This window comes from Melozone crissalis, unplaced genomic scaffold (assembly GCF_028551555.1).
Source record: "Melozone crissalis strain CALT ecotype California unplaced genomic scaffold, PUWL_Pcris_2 ptg000061l_1, whole genome shotgun sequence".
Lineage (NCBI taxonomy): Eukaryota > Metazoa > Chordata > Aves > Passeriformes > Passerellidae > Melozone > Melozone crissalis.
In genome coordinates this window covers 6028531-6042109 of record NW_026535839.1, presented here as the reverse complement: position 1 = coordinate 6042109, position 13579 = coordinate 6028531, and positions in this window count along the sequence as shown.

Here is a 13579-nt window from a genome sequence, read left to right as displayed (position 1 = left end):
CTGGGCTGATGTGTGATGGGAGTTAAACAGGGTTCTTTGGGGCTGTGGACCTTTTTGTTGCCCCAAAGCAGCTCCTAGATGTGCACACCCCTCACAGACACACACACACCCCCCCATGGACACACACACCTCTCCTCCCAGGTCCCAGACCAGTAAAGTGTGTGGGAGAGACTGGTTTTCAATTACAATTCAAATGTCACAATGATAGAGTCCTCCTAATCCTTTAACAAAAGCGTGCATGGTTAAATCAAACTGCAATGCCGCGGGCTCTGGGTAGTTTTGTTGACCGTCAGCTTAGTGCCAAATCTCCTGGGATATTTTCATGGATTCAGAGCATGCAGGGGGTGCTTCCAGCCCTCGCTCTTGGCTGTCAGGCAGATAGAGCTGCTGAATTCCCATATGTGACCTCTTAATAATCCTGTGAGGAAGAGGAACCCTTGGCCTTCTGTTCCATGCAGAAAAGTTTTCAGTGTCTCAGCCTGGGTGCAAATGTGTCTGTGAGAAGGCACAGGGAGTTTTCTGTGTGGATTGGCTGCATTCAAAGAGGGAGGAAGGGAGAAAGAGGAGCAAGAAAGTTTCCTGCATTTTCCCCGAGGGAGGTTTTTCCTTTGCTCTCATTTTCCCCAGGGGCTGTAGCTGGAGTTGGCAGTGCCAGCCCAGGGTTTGCTGGCTCCTGTGCATGGCAGGGCACACTCACAGAAAGAGTTCTCTGGTGGAGATTTGCTTCAGTGTTGTTCCATTATCCTGAGCTCCTGAGGGAGAGGAGAAGTCATTGCTGGATAACCCAGGTCTCTCTAGCTACGGGCTGACAGTTTCTGCGCTCTAAGCAAAACCTTCTGGAGGTTTCTCTGTGTGTGCCCATTAAAGCCCTCAGGGGATCACCAGCACAGGGCTGAAGGATGGCTGCAGAATTTTCCCAACATTTCCCTGGCCTCATGTCCAGAGGGAAGGCAGAGGAGCTTTTATGCAGAGTAGAACTGCAGGAGTCCTAATGGGCTGTCAGGCTGGCTGTGCATTATTGGTGGTGTTCTTGTAGGAGCTTAAGAGCCACACATGTGACAGCCTTAATTGTAAATATGTGTACAAGGCCAAATTGTCATCTTGGTGACACCAGTGCAAAACTGAGATTTATTATTATTTTAATTTCAGAGTAAGCTCTAGGCTTACTTTGGGAACAGGATCTGACCAAAGACCACCTGTGCAATGGGAAAACCTGGTAAGCCACAGTTCCTCTGGGCACAGAGTGCTGCAGGTCTGTGTTTGTCCTTTCCACATGTGCTCTGAGTCAATCCCTTCAGTGTAAAACCTCATATCCCTCCTGCCTCAGAGTGTGTTTGGGGGAGAAAGACTAAAACTGAATCTCCTCTTTGGGCATGTTTCAGAATCCCATATATGTGTGTGTGCAAACACACACTCACACAAATATCTGTATGTATTTATGTATTTTTATTTCCATATCACCTGGGGGTGTTTTTTTCCCTGTGATTCTCTGCTAGTAGGCAACAAAGCAAATCGAAGATTAATTCCATTTAATTTTAGTGATAAAGAACATTGCAGTCACAAGAGGTTTATCATTAATGTTGGAGGACATTAAGTATTTGGGGTTTTTTTAGTTGCAAGATAATAATGTTCTAGTGTAAATGTTTTATAATTATCTCATGAATTATTCATGGTTAACTTGTTAACCCGGCATTTTATGGGATGTGGTCTCTGGAGTGCAAGGAGAAATTTAAAGATAAATAAATGTGAAGACAGGACCCAGCTGCAACAATGAAAATGCACTGAGGCCTCTGATTTATTTTCTGTCTGTGCTGAAGGGTGGTTTCATTCTTTTATTTATATTTTTGTGGTGATGAGCCACAGAACTTGAATAAGTGGATGAGGTTATTTTCTATATATAGGGAAAGAAAAGAAACACTGGGAAATAAATCAAACTCTCTTCACTGTTTTTTAATCTGAAAGTGGTGCTTGAATTATTTCACCTATTGTTCTGCAGCTCAGAGGTTCTATTATTGTTGATACCGTCTCCATCTGGTGAAGCATTAATGAAAAATGGAAACCAGCAGATATTTTTCTTTATGCATATTATTGGGCCTTTTTTCTGTCTTCACCTTTCCTTCTACTTCCCTTTCTTCTTTTTTCTTTCATCCTTATTCTCATTTCAGTTCTTTAATAATTTCCTTTTTTTTTAATGATTTTTCTCTCTTTCCTTTTCCATTCTTCTTTCTGTTCCTCTGGGATTGTCTCTTTCTCCTCACTTTCCTCTGATTCTTTCACCGTGTCTCACCTGTCAATGTTTTTTATTGGCTGCAACTCTCTTTTTGTTCTCTCTGTTGCTGACAGGATCTTTATGGTATTTGCTGAAGTCCATGAGCCTTGACCCCAACCTCTGAGGGAGGAATCAGACCCGGAGAAAAGTTCCTGCAATTCAAAGAAATGAGGTCGCAACTTTTGGGAGAAGAATGTTGAAACTCAAACCTGAACTTCCAGCCTGAATGTCCATCAGGCCTTGATAACCAAGCTGCACCAGGAGGATGAGCAATAACTGCATTGCCATGTGCCAGGGACCAATGGGCAGAACACCCTGCAGGGGCCTCAGAAGGCTCCCAGCTCGCCTGATATCCATGAATCCAAATGGAAAAGAGAAAATGGCAAATGACACTCAATCCCAAAGTGAGCCAAGCTGTCCTTGTACCCAGAGAAACAACTGACAGCTGGCACAGGATGGGACCTGCAGGGATTTCTGCAGCAGCAAAGGCTCCTCTGGGGAACATTAAAGCTCAGTGCAAACTCCAGGGTCACCTCTGCATGAGCAGTGGGAAGGGAGCAGTGTAAAACTTGGGATCACCTGAGCTCGCTGGCATCCAGCAGGGTTGGGGTTTATTGCACTGGAGATTCCACAAAGCTTTCACCCACCAGGAGCTCTGGGCTCTGCAGAGTCTGATGGATATCCTGAAAAATTTTGGAGTGACATTTTGGAGGGTAGCTGGCAAAACACGAGCCAGCAAGACATTGTAGAGAGATGAATTCACAAGCAGAAAGTTTCAGAGAGGGTACTTGAGAATGAAAGAGTGGTTCCACCAACCTTCACCATTCATTTATTTAAATTTATGCTACAAAATGGACAGCAGAGGAAAGTCAAAACTTGCACCGATGATTTTTCATTCTCTTCCCCCCACTGCCCCTGATCTTTTATTTATGAAACTGGTCTGGGTGCACCTTTCAAATGAATTTTTTTGGCTTACTGTTTATTATGTCTTCATCAGCCTTGAAATGGCAGCTGCAGGCAGCTTGATAAATGGATGGAAAAGCTGCTTCTGCCAGAGTCAAACTAACAAAAACCCCTCAGCATCCATAAGGCTTTTTGTTTTAGCATTTCTAAAACAAGCACTATTTCCCTCAAAGCATCACTGAAGAGTGATGCTCCAGTAGCCCTGAGTGTTTCAATAAAGGGATTTTTTTATCCATTGGTGCCCAGGGCAGAAGTTCCTCACTGGGTCATGGACAGGACTCAGCCTGCAGCTCTGGAGAGCAAGGGCAGAGAAAGAGAGAGAGAGAGAGATACGGCAAAATCTTCACTCCAAAATGTGCTGGGCAGATCAATGGAGTAAATGGGGCAAAATGTATGAAGTTGGGTCCTGCTTACAGAGACTTGTAGCTTTCATGCAGCTGTTTTTTACCCAGATACTTTCTGAACTCTTCATTTCCTCCCAATCCTTCTTTAAATATGAACAGCTCAATACATCCTTGCTTCAAACCTTTTGTCCTTAGCACATTTATATTCCACAGTTGGCCCTGCCTGGCAGTAAACAAGGGTTTAGCTACTGTGGCATATTGACAGTGGTGAATGGTTCAATCCCATCTGTGAAGGTACAAAATACCCACAAGAAAATAAATACCCCATAGGAAAGTGGTAAGGAGCCATCCAGGTGAAAACCTGTCATTTTATCTGCTGTAGCTTACTGCGGATAAGCTTACAGCAGATGTTGCAAGGGAGAGGGGGAAAATCCACCACTACAAAAAAAACCCCAAAAAAAACAAAAAACCAAAAAACAAACAAACAAACAAACCCAAAAAAACAAAAAAAACCCCAAAAAACCCCAAAAAACCCCCTAAGAATCCAAGAAACTAAAAAGGAATGAAACATGTGGCTTGTGAGAGGAAGGAAGAGCTCTAGTGGTGAATACTGCAGGCAGAATGACACAGGCTTGTTCTCTGTTCCTCACTAAGGTTGTTTCAGCTCTACATGCAAGGAAAGAATGTGAACCTCCCCTGGCCTGAGCTGTTGGCGTGGAATTTGCCACCGTGGATCACCCTGACAGCAGGGCACCCCACTCCTGACACACTTTCCAGAGGGGTGGCAGCACTGCAAGGACACCTGATGGGCTCTGCCAAAGTTAATAATCTTATTTCCTTTCTCCTTACCATTGTCTGCCTGGGTTCTGACGGTCCCTGACTGTCTCTGCCTGTCCCTGTCTGTCTCTGGCTGTCCCTCTGTCCCTCTCTGTCTCTGCCTGTCTCTGCCTGTCCCTGCCTGTCTCTGCTTGTCTCTGACTGTCTCTGCCTGTCTCTGACTGTCTCTGCCTGTCTCTGGCTGTCTCTGCCTGTCCCTGGCTGTTTCTGTCTGTCTGTGTCACCCAGGGGCTGCCAAGGTCCTGGCTGCTTAGGGACCCATCCTCCCAGCAGTGATTCCAGTGCCATGGCTGGAGTGAGTTTTCTTTCCTAATTATGGGGAGCCACTATCACGGAGTTATTGCAGTCACCCAACCCTGTCTCTTTTTTCCTGTCTGCTGCAGTCCCTCTTGAGAGCTGCCTGGGTTCAGGGAGAGTTTTGCTGTTCCTTGAGGCAGGAGGTGAGTGTGGGACAGAGGGATGGATGCTGCTTTTCACTCCCTGGAAAGATGTGGCTGCCCAAGGCCCTGCAGGCAGGAATGCTGATGGCAGTAAGGTAAGAGAGCAGGAGGTAACTGGACCCTGGGATTCTCTGGTTATTTAGAATGCATAACTGCAGTTTGTTTAACACCAAAGGATACCTGATCATTCACAGGAAAGAAGCCAGTGGTGGGGATCAATATTTCTATTGCTCTGCGGGAAAAATAGCAGGAAAGGAATGGCTCTTTAATGATTACAGCAGAGCAGAAGAAGTCTGTGCTAAAGGCTGTTTGTGGCAGGGGCCAGCAGAGGGTTTGTGCAGTGCTGGCTCTCATTTCAGACTCGAGATTCAGTGAATGAGTGTGGGTGATGGACCCTGCACTCCAGATGTGGCTTGGCTGGAGACAGGGCAGAGAACAGCTCTGCCATCCTTGATCCAGAGAGAAAAATTAAATCACCCTGAAGATAAAACAAGGAACAGTAACTTGAGTATATCTCAGCTGAGCATTTCAGCCTCCATTTTCTACTCAGACCATACTGATGAATGTATTTTCTGCAGGCATAAGAGTTACCAAGAGCTGACTTCACTTGGCACAGCCAGAGCTGGGTTTGCACTGGCACCTGTGGGATGCTGTAGCAGAAGCACAATCTGTTTTACCCAAATGTTTAGCTGAAAGTTTTTGTGTCCAATTAAATATTTGTTGAGCCCTTCTTGGAGGGTCTTGCAGAAGGAGTAGGAGGAAGTGACTCTCCAAATGGGATTCTGTGTAGGAATTCTTTATTATAGGCACTGACAAGGAATATGGCTCAGAATTAACTATATCTGAGCTTGTACTTGTTTTGGTCATGAATCAATATCCTGATTTCTCATCCAGAGCTTGCAACTTGTATTTAATTATTCTGCCATGCCCTGTGAAACAAAAGACTGAGAATTGTCCCAAAACGAGAGTATTTTCTAAGTCGGTTTGGATGAGGTGGCCAAGCCCGGCTCACCATCTGTGTCTGCACTGTTTCCTGAGCAGCAGCCTGGGCGGACTGAACACATGTGAATCTTGTGCTGAACTTATCCAACAGACCACTGAGTAGTTTTGAGAGAAAAAAGAAATGAAGGATCTCTACATCATAAATCAACACTGGGGGAGCTGGGAAAGGTTTTCTCCTGGGGTGTCCACAAATGCAGGCTCGGCTCCCAAGGCAATCAGGGCACCCCAGTGCTCAGTCCCACAGGTTTGCCTGGCACAAGACTGACCTCCAGTGGCACTGACTTGTGTGGTTGGGCTGTGAATCTGGGGAAGATGTGTGCAAATGCTCTTTAGAGGCCACACGTTCAGTTTTCAGGGCAGATATTTGCTCCTTGCCTTCTTCAGACCTTTTCAGTATAAGCAGAGACATTGGGGACAGTCCCCTACTGAGCTGGTAAATGTGAGCAGGTTCATCTGAGGTGGGAAATTCTGAAAATGTTCTCATGTAATAGGAAGGAAATATCCTACCTATGGCTTCTCTCCCTGCAGGCCAAAGTGGTGAGAAAGAAAGGGGCAAAAGAGAAAGGGAAGAAGCTGAAACTTTTGGGGCAGAATGAATTTCACTGTGCAAATTCTGCTGCCTGTGTTTGAGTTAATTAATCCCAGGACAGTGCATGATTTGCAGCTTTACCTCTGCAGGGTGAGGGGGAAACTCATCCCAATTTAGCCTGTGGTTCAATTCCCAGGGTGGCAAGCTGCTGGCAAGATGCTGAATGAGGAGGAACCACCTGCATCATCACTCAGGCTTTCCTTCCTTTCCAGAAATCAACCATGCATCCTCTTCTAATGGTGGAATTACAGTTCTCTGATTCCTCTAAAATTGACACAGAGCCTTCCATTTTCTATTGCTGGTGGGAGTTTGGTTCCCCCTATGTCTTTGTAGAGGGTTTCTTTGTGTTTCATGTGTCCTCAACACAGTTCTGTTGGTGGCTCTCTCTGACAACACTTTCCTCACTGTGTGCATACAGATCTCTCCTCATCCTTAGTGCAGCACCTTGGTGCACTTTCTGCCAGCGAGGAGTCACTTGGTGGATTTAGGAAGAGGTGTCCTGGCTGGCTGATAGCTACTGGAGCTCCAACAGAAGGAAGAAGATGTTTCCTGTGCCAATGGAGAACTTCTGTGAATGGTAGGACACAGCAATGCAGCAATGCTTATTAATCTGTGAGAAGGCGAGGAACCCACCAGCTGCTAGAGAGAGCTCCTGGTGCTGATTTCCACAGGAAACCTGGCCTCACAGGGTAAGGACAGTATAAGGTATGAGGGGCTGCCCTGGATCTAGTTCAGTTGCATTTTTATCTCTATGTTCAAGGGGAGAGCTGCCATTGGTGTGTGACTTTTGGGCACCCAGGGCTGCATTGACCAAGAGAGATCGTTGACATTCCACCTGTGTAGGTAATCAAAGGTCATCCTGGACTAAGTACATCTGGTATTCAGACTCAGAAAAGCTCAGATTTAGCTCAGATTTGTACTCAGGACAGATTCCAATCACAGACTTTGAGCTGAGGCACTTGTCCCCTGTCAGAATCTGGAAGGGGGAGGTGGAAAGGTCACAGTGCCCTTGGCACTGAATGAGACAAGCATTCCCCTGGGGATTTATGCTGATGTCTGTTGTGGGGCTCAGGGGTTGGAGTGAACCTGGACAGGCTGCAGAATGGAGAGATGAAATGCCTCACTGAAAAGGAACAGCAGGAGCTGGGAGAGGTCTCTGGAGGGAGCAGGGCAGCACAGCTGAGCTGCCTTTCCCAAAGCCTGCTTAGCATAGGCCAAGGCCCTCATTTACTATTGACTGCAGGGATGTTTTACAAGTGCCCCTTCTGGTTCAGAGAGATATGAAATCTGTCTGTAATTAAGTTAATTTGGAGTTGAACATGGGCAAAGATAATGAGGTGGAAATAACAAAAGAAGAAAGATGGGAAGGTGTTGCTAAGGAACAGGTCTTTTGCATTAAATCCTCTCCCTTCCCCAGTGAAATAAAACCATTTTTAGGATCTTTATGGCTGAGTGATGGGGCAGACAGAGCACAGGCATGGAAATGACTGCTAGATCAAGAGTTCAGAATAATAAAGGAGATAAGAGGAGGGGAGTGACTTGGAGAATTGAGAAAGGCAGGAAGGGTGACAGCTGTGGCCAGCACAGTTCAGTGCCAGAGCTTTGGGCTCAGCAGAGTGGTGTCCTGTGCCTGACTCACCCCTTGTTTGAGGGAATTCCCAATGCCCTGAGCCTCCACTGCAAGTGCTCTGAGATGTGGACACAAGGACTGGCCACCACCACTTATCAAGATCAAGGTCTTGCTTATCAAAGATCAGAAACAGCCCTACCCAAGGCTTTGAACTTCTCCAGTGCTTGACCCTGCTGAGAATTCCCACTGGAGTCAAGCATCAGTGTGAAGGCTTAAGATTGCTTCTCCTTGGCTTTTAGAAATGGTGTAAAATGTAATATGTTCAAGCCAAAAGGAGAATGGAAGAGAGGTCCACAGAAAGGACCAGAATATTTAACAGCCAGCAAAGCATAAGCAAATAGACAAGTCATTATCAATGAGTTTGTTTGAATTTGACAGAGCTTTCCTGCAAACATGGGGGAGGCAAGGGGGGCGAAGAATTCCCCACCAGTGTGAGCTGTAATAAAGGACCTGCTGTTTTCTGATTCTCACTCTCTGTGAAAATTGAAAAGGTTAGCCAGGTAATTGAAATCGGGACTGGAATACAAATAACGGTGTGAGAACCCTACAGCTGGCAAATAAAGTTGCAGGGAAAAGATTCAGTCCTCAGTGGAATTTCTTAGTAGCGAAAAGACTGGATGGATGGGGGGAAAGAGATGATTTTCAATATACCTGCTCCTCCTGGGAGGGAAGACAGGGAATGAAATGAGACCTGAAGGAACCAGGCTGAGATGAACACTTATATGAGTGTTCCTTGCTGTTAATGCAAGAGACCCACAAAAACTGGGCTGTGCTGAGGCTGAATCATGTCTGGCAGTCCTTGCTGCCTCTTGGAGGAGTGCAGTGGGTTTGCTGGGATTTGCTAGGCTGCCATGTGAGCCCCAGCTTTGGGACCATTTAGTGTTATAAGCACAGAGAGCCAGCTCCACATGACTCAGCCCCTCGTCTTGGGACTGGGATCCATAACCAAAGCAGATTTATCTGGGCCAGTGTCAACTGCTGTTCGTCTTTGTTACATGCAGGAGCACAAACTGGTTTGCATCATTTTAAGCTAAGAGCTTGCTGTGTCTCAGTTCCAGTGCTGCTGAAATGGAAATTTATGCCTGCTCTGTTTCTGTGGTTTGTTTTTCTGCGGGAGCAGGTAACCAGAGCTGGGAGGAAACTGTGCTGCAGGGCTTAGGGGAAGCTGAGTTTTGTGGTGCTAACCAGGCTTGTTCACACTCAAAAAACCCCTTTTTCATGCAGGATTTCCCTAACACCAAGCCTGCTAACAAACCCCAGGCTGTACATGGTTAAATAAACACGGTTAAAGATACCTCCAGGTTCCTGTGTTAATGCTTTGTTTCCTTCCTCACAGTCTGGTGAGTTTTTCTGTTTCCCAAAACTCTGACTCTTTTAAGCTGTGACTCTTGTACTTTTTTGCTGCAGTTGCTCTGTGCTGCCCAACCCACCTGCACTGCAGTCAACAGCAGCACGAAAAAACTTCTTTTTTGGAGACTTTCCATTGAGTCCAGGCAGCTGTTTGGCTCTGGCAGGACAGATCTCTTCCCTGCCCTTGTCATCTCCAAAGGAGTAAAGGAAAGAAAACCGCAAGGTTGCAAACAAATGCTGCAAATTGTACAGTGCTAGAGCTTTGCTGGAATTTCTCTGCCTTTGGAGGCAGCAGCCCCAGAGCAATGAGCAAAGGGGTAGGTGAGCCCCTGAGGGTGCTCTCCTCCCTCTGTTTAGCGGTGATTTAGCTGTGAGCCATTTGCTTTGCTCATTTGGAGCACGATTTTCCTACTGAGTCATTTCTGAGGGAGTCTCTCGGGTTCTGGAGAAATGAAACAAATTGGAAGGGTCTGATAAACACACCTGCTCTGCAACAAAGAGCTCACAGCGCTCCAAGGTGACTTGTGCCTGGCTGTGTTTTTCAGCTGCAGAAGTTATGCATAAAAACTACCTGTAAAGCACCTAAAGCAGATGACTGAAGTAGGTCAGATAAATTGGTTTAAGCACAGCTTTTTTTCCCCTCTCATTTGACTAGAAAAAGGAATACAGTTTTCCTCTGATGGAGATCGTGTTGTACACATCTGAGTCAAAGGCTTTTCTGGAAGACCCACATCTAGCCAAAAAACCAAACAAAATCCTGTTCCTCTGGGAAGGATCCTCTGCATTTCATAAAATAGTGTAAGCTGGGGATGCAAGAAAAAAGTTATTTGGGATTTTACAATTAGAACATCAGTCTTTTATTCATGAATTAGCCATCCTAGTGGGAAGAAAATTATTCCAACAGCTCCCATACACCTAAAATTAATATTTCTTTAAAAATTAAGTGGATTTAAGGTAATTTGCCTTTAAAACATCAGCTACAGCTTTTCAGGGTTTCAAAAAGTCTATATTGTAAAATAAAGTCTTCTTCTACTGATAGCAAATGAGTTTAGCTGTGTCTGGGTATGACCAAGGCAGGCTATTGATTACCCAGAATGTAAATGGAAAGAAATGTTGAGGAAAATCAACAACCCTTGACTCTCCTGGAGAGTCATTACATTATGGTCCATTTTCTACGAGGCAAATTTCTTTTTCAGAGTCAGGGAATCATGCACAAGATGTTCCTTGTCTTTTGGTGCATGGTGACCTGCCCTAACAACCTCAAAAGTGTGTTTTTCTCAGGAGAGGAAACCTGCAGGGCCCCAATTGGGCAATTTTCTGCAGTTTCTTTGGGAACTCTTTTAACCCCCAGCTCACTCTGAAGGACATTTGCCATCATTGCATTGACTTGGACCAAATTCTAAACTCAAATTTTAATCCTTGCAACAGCTTGTTTGATTTCTTGTTCATTCTGCTTTCATTATCATAATTCTCCTTACATTAATATCCATTTGATATGGAAATGCCACAGCTCAGCAATTTGCTAGTTTGTAGAAGAAGAAACCTCAGTGGGGAAAATATTAGCAAGTGTCATAATGAAAGCAGAGAAAATGAGACAAATGTGGGAAGACAGAGAGGGAAAGCAGGCTTGGCTGTTCCACAGGCTGGGAAGGAGAAATTTCTGCTTGGGGAGCCTCTCCTGGCTGTGACAAGAGAGTTTTGTGCTGCCCAGTTTAAAACCTCCTCCCCTGTAAGGGAGTTGTGCAGAATTCCTGGATGCCACAAGGTCCATGCGGATTTGTGCTGGTTTTATATTTGTTATATATATATTGAAATATATATAACAAATACTATATATATATATAAATATATATAACAAATTATATATATATGTATGTATGTATGTATGTATGTATATATATATATATATATATATATATATATATATATGTATATAAATTTTTGTTTTGGGTTTTTTTAAGGACTGTGACTTGGAATGAGCTCTTGGTGTCCTGCACTTGGTGCTGGCTGAACATTTGGGGAATGTCCATCTTCTGCTGCTCACATGGAATCAGAGGGAGAAACAAGAAGGATTTCTGGAGCATGGACCAGTCTTAGGTAGACAGAGTTTAGTATATTTATTTTCATGTTACAGGTACAGATAACCATCTCTGCAACTGGAATGTACATTGAGTTTTACTGATAAGCTGTGGTTTAAACACTTCAAAACACAGTGGTGTTCAAAAATTCTTCATATAAACTGAACAGAACCATCTTTTGCTGTTCAGGGTGGTTTTTCCAACTGAACCTGGTGTTAGATCTGAGCATCACTCACTGGCAACAACCACAATTCTTCTCCCCTTTGAGTCTTCCTTGTAGCACATTTCAGACTCTCCACATTTTGTTCACAGTGCTGGAGCACTGCCCTGCTCTCCACACTTTCTGCTCACACATTTGCACATTTCCCAGAGGGAAACAGAAGCAGAGAAATAAATCAATAGACAGTTTCTGTCTCCAAAGCCACGCTTGATTTCAAATAAATACAGTTTTATCACACCAGACCACTCTGGGGGAAGGAGAGCTGTTCTCCATTTTTGTGCAACAGGAGTTTTTCTCAGCCAGTTGCCAACATTTTTCAGCAGTTGGCTATGAAAGCTCCTTAATGTATAAATAAAGGAACAGCATCAGCTTTCATGACATCTCTATCCATCTTCCTGTTTTTTTCATCTTTGGATCCAGCTTTCAAAATGCAGGAGGTAAATATCAGAGCAGAGTGATAAATACCTCCAGCACTGACCTTTTGGGGAGAAAAGCCTCCAGTGGGCATTGACTACATTGAGGGACAAAGTGAATGAAATGTTTTCTAGAGATCCTCCCTCAGGAGTGAGGGGTACCAAGCTGTGCAGTCACAGGGAACTTAACTTGGAGTCTGCAGTTAGTCTGCATTTTTTTCACGGCATTTATTTTATTTTTCAGCAGAATTCAGAGGAGTTTTGACATGTCTCTCCCAATAACACTTTCACAGAAGGTTTGGTGCAAGACTAAATGTTTTCAGCTTTGATTTTGATATCTGGCCAGAAAAGCTCAGTTGTTTTTGCTTTTTGCATATCACTGCTTTTGGCTGACAACAAATTAAATGTGATAAATTAAATGTGATAAGAACTGATTTTAGGACAAGAAAATAATTCAGAACCAGGTGATTTCATGATGATTTGCTTCTCACTACTTCTCTTCTAAATTTTTTTCCATCCATGCACCTTCCTCCCACCTCTGCTTCCCCTTCTCCACAAAACCCTTTTGAATTCCCTTGGGACAAAACCACGGCCACTTTGCTTAAGATCACAGGAAATCTTCACTCTCCAACCTTTCTCTGCAGGTTTCTGTGCTCACCTGCAAGTCAAGGGATGCATTTCTCAGCCCTGGGCTCTGCAGCTGAAGGTTGGGATTGTCCCATGAGGACAGGACAGGAGAGAGGGCATCCCTGGAGGGTCTCTCACTCATGGATGGCTCTCTCTGCACCAGCACAAGGTGCTGTCTCACCCTCAGTGCGTAAAAGGCATTGAAGGAGCCACAAAAGCTGGCAGAGGAATGGCTGGATGTGTGACTGTGACTCCTCACCCCTTTGGCTGGTGTCTAGGGCAGATTTCACACAGCTGGGACAGGGAGGAAAGCCCCCAGGGCTCTGTGAGGGATCTGCCCAAGGGAGGCACAGGGTGAGGGAGGAAATCCAGCGCCGGCACTGCCCAGGTGGGATCACAGAGCTTGGAGCAATGCACAGGCTGGAGAACAGGGACCTGGGCAGCAAGGCGCCACTGCCATGGGCTGCCCAGAGGGAAAACACACTGTAATCTCTGGCAGAGGGAAAAATAAAGCAAAATTTCTGCTTAGAGATGTCGCTGGTAAAATGCAAGTGTCCACTTGGGGGTGGCAAAGCATTTCAGCTGTGTCTTGAGGGAGCAGGAATGGCCTTTTCTCTGCAGGGCTTGTGTGTGGCTCTTCCCCTCTACAAGTCTTGTTTCTCAAGACTGCCGGTTGTAAAAGGAGTCTGAAAATATTCCCCTTATGCTTCAGGAAAAGGGGATTCTTCTCCAGCTGCCATGAGTCTCCCACCTTGGAGTCCCACAGTGAGAATCAAACAGGAAACTTTGGGGCAAACAAGGAAAGAGACAAAGTGGT